This window comes from Mastomys coucha, unplaced genomic scaffold (assembly GCF_008632895.1).
Source record: "Mastomys coucha isolate ucsf_1 unplaced genomic scaffold, UCSF_Mcou_1 pScaffold1, whole genome shotgun sequence".
NCBI lineage: Eukaryota > Metazoa > Chordata > Mammalia > Rodentia > Muridae > Mastomys > Mastomys coucha.
The window spans coordinates 38,284,771-38,291,661 of NW_022196891.1; positions in this window are offsets into that span (position 1 = coordinate 38,284,771).

Genomic DNA, 6,891 nt, shown 5'->3' on the forward strand with positions numbered 1-6,891 from the left:
GATTCTCTGTCCCTCCTAGTTGTAGACAGAGGTAGAAAGGATCCTATTCCAACTGCACTGCCACTTCTGAGGCCTGTGCCTCCTGGCTGGTCAAGGATTAGAATTTTAAGTGGCTCCATTTGATTAAAGGTGCATGCGATTTTCTTACATTTGAAAAAAAATGTATTTTGTTAATGTTGAATAAAATATTCTTCAAATGAGCATAAACATTTTATTCATCTTTTACAAGAGATAAATATTTGTTCTTAATATTGATTTCAAAATAATTTTTGTCTTATGACTTATATAGAATTTAGCATTTTATAAAACAAACTGTAATAGCCTCTACTTCTGAAGTTATGATTATTGTCATTTCCATCTGTGGAAATGAGTTTTGAATTAAATAGTCATTTTGATTATTTTGATGTCCTTTATCATTGTACCAGTATCTTATTACAAGTATATTTAATAAATATGCCAATGAATAAACTATATACTCAGTAGATTATAAGAAACCAGATCTTCAAAGGAAAATATGTGTGGTTAATTAAGATGAAGGTGTGATTGTTTGGTTTAGTTAAACAAATAAAAAATCTATACAGAGAAACTGATTGTTAACTACAGGATGACAATAATAAGTTGTTTTCTGGAAGTCTTGTGTAACTATGAAAAATATTAATACATATATTTCCATTTTTCTTCATTCACTTCATACCTATACTTTAGCACTCATAATTTTTTAAATATCTACAATCTTTCTCAAAATGTTTATTAATTACACAAATAACTGCGTGCTCCACATGACATGTTCTTAAAAATTCTCAGTTGACTATAAAATAATAAAATCCATTTTATAAATGTAGGAGTCTGTGGTAATAAAACTACTAAAACATATGGTAAAGAAATATGTATTGAAAATGTGTGGTGCAGTTTATATAGAGTCAAAACCAAAAGAGAAATATTCTTGATCCTGCCAAAATTTAAAAAAAAATTGTCAACTCTATATCTTTTTATTACATTTATTAATCTACTTTATATATAATGCCAGCACTTGGGAGGCAGAGGCAGGCGGATTTCTGAGTTCGAGGCCAGCCTGGTCTACAGAGTGAGTTCCAGGACAGCCAGAGCTACACAGAGAAATCCTGTCTCGAAAAAAAAAAAAAACAAAATCAAATAAAACAAACAAACAAACAAACAAAAAGAATGGTCTTTTCTGCAATCATTTGTGAATGGAGGAAAGGCTCATTAGCTCTTAATTCTTCTCAGGGGTTGGGAGACTTGTGGATGTGAAACAGTTAAAATGTGGACTTGGAGGTAGATAAATTCTGGACTATAAAAAATAAATTAAAGAATAAATAAAAATTTATAAAGCTAAAAAATTAAAAATAAAATATAAATATGTGGGAAACAAAGAGACTTTTTGAATAAAAGCTAGTTTTATTCGCATGAGCCATTGGTGGTCTATTATAATATGCTTGTGAGAATGTTACAGACTAGTATACTGTATTTACATTATTTCTACTTGTCATTTTCCCCTTCCAGCTTTTTCTTTGCTCTCTAACTTCCTACCTCTCCTCTGGAAATCTGTATTTGTGTGTATGTGTACACAGAATCTGTGGAGTTTAGAGCACAACATGTGGGAGTTCATTCTCTTTTCTAAACTTAACTTTGGACGTAGGAGACCAAACTCATGTCACCACGTACCACAGAACTGATCCATCAAATAAGCCCAGTGGAAGACTTTTAGACAAAGAATAAATTTGCCTCCCTTTCAGAAGATTTTTACTAGAGGACAGAAAAGAATACTCAGAAGCTAAGTGCATTTTTTAATCCACAGGATAGATTCCTTGCACAGAACCCATGTCAAGTGGCATGCCAACCCCTGTCATTACAGTTCTAAGGGATTCTACAATTACTGCTGAACTACATGACTATATGCAGTAATATGGGACAGAAATACATATACACATATCCTTAAAAAGGTTTTTCTAGAGAATTTCAGGTGATTTTCCATTTTGTCAAGTGGATGTAAGATCATTGTAATATTATAATTTTAATAGATAAGTTAGTATGCCACACATAATTTAAAAATAACATGAATGCATATTCAGTACCTATATTTATATAATTTATATTTATATATTTATTTATATTTGTGTAAACCATTGTAAAGTAAATGAATCTTACCACAAACCTGAGCAAACTTACCTGGATAACAATGGATTTCATTATCCTTAAGTATCTCTTAAAGATCAACTTCAATAAAGTACTACTTTTAAATTTAGAAAAAATTTTCTTTTTCACATCTATGAACTGTATTTGTTGTAAAATTTAGGATGAAAATATATTTTGCTGAGTTAGCTGTGTAGTCAAAAGCCCATTCCACTTTCCTGGTTTTCTGAAGAGAATGATTCCAATGGTGTTAGTTAGTTAGTTAGTTAGTTAGTTAGTTAGTTAGTTTTCCAGTCATTCGTAGCATGCTGCTGTGACTAGCCAAATCTTGTGCTATATCTACAATGCATGAAATTTCAGTATCTAATTCCATGTTGACATTCTTCCCTCTATTGCTGGAGACATTAGACCCACCATGTGTACTCTTTGGTTGGTGGATTAGTCCCTGGGAGCTCTGAGGGAACTAGTTAGTTCATATTGTTGTTCGTTCTAAGGGGCTACAAACCCTTCAGTTCCTTTGGTCCTTTCTCTAGCTCCTTCATTGGGGACCCTGTACTCAGTTCAATGGATGGCTGTGAGCGTATACTTCTGTATTAGTCAGGTACTATCAGAGCCTCTCAGAAGACAGCTATATCAGGCTGGATTGTCTTTCCTTCAGTCTCTACTCCATAGTTAGTCTCTACAACTCCTTACATGGGTATTTTGTTTCCCCTTTTAAGAAGAAATGAAGTATCCACATTTTGGTCTTCCTTCTTCTTGAGTTTCTTGTGGTTTATAGATTGTACTTTGTGTATTCTGATCTTCTGGGCTAATATCCACTTATCAGAACGTGCATACCATGTGTGTTCTTTTGTGATTGGGTTACCTCACTCAAGATGATATTCTCCATATCCATATTCATCCATTTCTCTAAGAATTTCATAAATTCATTGTTTTTAAGAGCTGAGTAGTACTCTAATGTGTAGATGCACCACATTTTCTGTTTCCATTCCTCTCTTGAGGGACATCTGTGTTGTTTCCAGTTTCTGGTTATTATTAATAAGGCTGCTATAAACAGATTGGAGTATGTGTCCTTATTACATGTTGGAGCATCTTCTGAGTATATGCCCAGTAGTGGTATAGCTGGGGCCTCTAGTAGGACTATGTTCAATTCCTGAGGAACCACCAAACTGATTTCCAGAGTGGTTGAATCCAGCTTGCAATCCCACCAGCAATGAAGGCGTGTTCCTCTTTCTCCATAACCTCTCCAGCATCTGTTATCACCTGAGTTTTTATCCTAGCCATTCTGACTGGTGTGAGGTGGAATCTCAGGGTTGTTTTGATTTGCATTTCCCTGATGACTAAGGATGGTGAACATTTCTTAAGGTGCTTCTCAGCCATTCGGTATTCCTCAGTTGAGAATTCTTTGTTTAGCTCTGTACCCCATTTTTTAATAGGGTTATTTAGTTCTCTGGAGTCGAACTTCTTAAGTTCTTTGTATATATTGGATATTAGCCCTCTATGAGATATAAGATTGGTAAAGATCTTTTCCCAATTTGATGGTTGCCATTTTGTCTGATTGACATTGTTTTTTGCCTTACAGAAGCTTTACAACTTTATGAGGTCCCATTTGTCAATTCTTGATCTTAGAGCATAAGCTATTGGTGTTCATTTCAGGAAAATTTCCCCTGTTCCAATGTGCTCGAGGCTCTTCCCCACTTTCTTTTCTATTTGTTTCAACGTATCTGTTTTTATGGGAAGGTGCTTGATCCACTTGGACTTGAGCTTTGTACAAGGAGATAGGAATGAATTGATTTGCATTCTTCTACATGCTAACAGCCAGTTGAACCAGCACCATTTGTTGAAATGCTGTCTTTTTTCCAATGGATGGTTTTAGCTCCTTTGTCAAAGATCAAATGACCATAGGTGTATGGATTCATTTCTGAGTCTTCAATTCTATTCCATTGATCTACCTGCCTGTCACTGTATCAATACCATGCAGTTTTTATCACAGTTGCTCTGTAGTACAGCTTAAGGTCCAGGATTGTGATTCCACCAGAGCTTCCTTCCTTGTTGAGATAGTTTTGGCTATCCTGAATTTTTTGTTATTCCCGATAAATTTGCAAATTGCTCTTTCTAAGTCTGTGAAGAATTGAGTTGGAATTTTGATGGGGATTGCATTGAATCTGTAGATTGCTTTCATCAACATGTGCATTTTTACCATATTAATCCTGCCAATCCACGAGCATGGGAGATCTTTCCATCTTCTGCGATTTTCTTCAATTTCTTTCTTCATAGATTTGAAGCCATAGTCAAACAGATCTTTTACGTGATTTATTACAGTCACACCAACATATTTTATATTATTTGTAACTATTCTGAAGGGTGTTGTTTCCTTAATTTCTTTCTCAGCCTATTTATCCTTAATGCAGATGAAGGCCACTGATTTGCTTGAATTAATTTTATATCCAGCTACTTTGCTGAAGGTGTTTATCAGGTTTAGTAGCTCTCTGTTGGAATTTTTGGGGTCACTTAAGTATACTATCATATCATCAGCAAGTAGTGAAATTTGACTACTTCCTTTCAAATTCAAATCCCTTTGATCTCTTTTTATTGTCTAATTGCTCTGGGTAGGACTTAAGGTACAATATTAAATAGGTAGGGAGAGAGTAGGCAGCCCTATCTAGTCTCTGATTTTAGTGGGATTGCTTCAAGTTTCTCTCCACTTAATTTGATGTTGGCTACTGGTTTGCTGTGTATGGCTTTTTATAATGTTTAAGTATGGGCCTTGAATTCCTCATCTTTCCAAGACTTTATCATGAAGGGAAGTTGGATTTTGTTGAATGCTTTCTCAGCATCTAATGAGATGATCATATTTTTTCCTTTGAGTTTGTTTATATAGTGAATTATGTTGATAGATTTTCTTATATTGAGCCATCCCTGCATCACTGGGATGAAGCCTACTTGATCATGTGGATGACATTTTGATGTGTTCTTGGATTCAGTTTGCAAGAATTTTATTCAGTCTTTTTGCATTGATATTCATAAGGGAAATTTGGTATGACGTTTTCTTTCTTTGTTAGGTCTTTGTGTGGTTTAGGTATAAGAATAATTGTGGCTTCATAGAACGAATTGGGTAGAGTACCTTTTGTTTCTATTTTGTGGATTACTTTGAGGAGTATTGGTGTTAGGTCTTCTTTGAAGGTCTGATAAAACTCTGCATTAAACCCATCTGGTCCTGGGCTTTTTTTAGTTGGGAGACTATTAATGAATGTTTCTATTTCATTAGCAGATATGGGACTGTTTAGATAGTTGATCTGATCTTGATTTAACATTGGTACCTTGTATCTGTCTAGAAAACTGTCCATTTTTTCCAGGTTTTCCAGTTTTGTTGAGTATAGGCTTTTGTAGTAGGATCTCATGATTTTTTGTATTTCTTCAGTGTCTGTTTTGTCCCCCTTTTTGTTTCTAATCTTGATAATTAGGATACTATCTCTGTACCCTCTAGTTAGTCTGGCTAAGGGTTTATCTATCTTGTTGATTTTCTCAAAGAACCAGCTCCTGGTTCGGTTGATTCTTTGTATAGTTCTTTTTGTTTCTATTTGGTGGATTTCAGTACTGAATTTGATTATTTCCTGCCTTTGACTCCTCTTGGGTGAATTTGCTTCTTTTTGTTCTAGAGCATTCAGATGTTCTGTCAAATTGCTGGTGTGTGTTCTCTCCAGTTTCTTTTTGTAGGCACTTAGAGCTATGAGTTTTCCTCTTAGGACTGCTTTCATTGTGTCGCATAAGTTTGGGTATGTTGTGGCTTCATTTTCATTAAACTCTAGAAAGTTTTCAATTTCTTTCTTTATTTCATCCTTGACCAAGTTGTCTTTGTATAGAGTGTTGTAAAGCTTCCATGTGAATGTGGGCATTCTGTTGTTTATGTTGTTATTGAGGAGTGAAGCAGCCTTAGTCCATGGTGATCTGATAGGATGCAAGGAATTATTTCAATCTTATTGTATCTGTTGAGGCCTGGTTTCTTACCAATTATATGTTCAACTTTGGAGAAGGTACCATGAGGTGCTGAGAAGAAGGTATATCCTTTTTTTTTTTTTTTAGGATAAAAAGTTCTATAAATATCTGTTAAATTCATCTGTTTCATAACTTCTGTTAGTCTCACTGTGTCTTGGTTTAATTTCTGTTTCCATGATCTATCCATTATAGAAAATGAGGTGTTAAAAACTCCCACTATTATTGTATGTAGTGCAATGTGTTTTTTGAGCTTTAGTAAATTTTCTTTTATGAATGTAGATGCCCTTGCATTTGGAACATAGAGGTTCAGAATTGAGAGTTCATCTTGGAAGATCATACCTTTGATGAGTATGAAGTGTTTATACTTATCTTTTTTGATCACTTTAGGGTGAAAGTCAATTTTATTCAATATTAGAATGGCTACTCCAGCTTTTTTCTTGGGACCATTGGCCTGAAAATTGTTTTCAAACCTTTTATTTTGAGGTAGTGTCTGTCTTTGTCACTGAGGTGGTTTTCCTGTATGCAACAAAATGTTGGGTCCTTTTTATGTACCCAGTTTGATAGTCTATGTTTTTTTGGGGGAATTGAGTCCATTAATATTAATAGATATTAAGGAAAAGTAATTGTTGCTTCCTATTATTTTTGTTGTTATAGTTGGAATTTTGTTGATATGGCTATCTTTTTTTTTCTTTTAGATATTTTCTTTATTTACATGTAAATTTCTCCATTCCCAGTTTCCCCTCC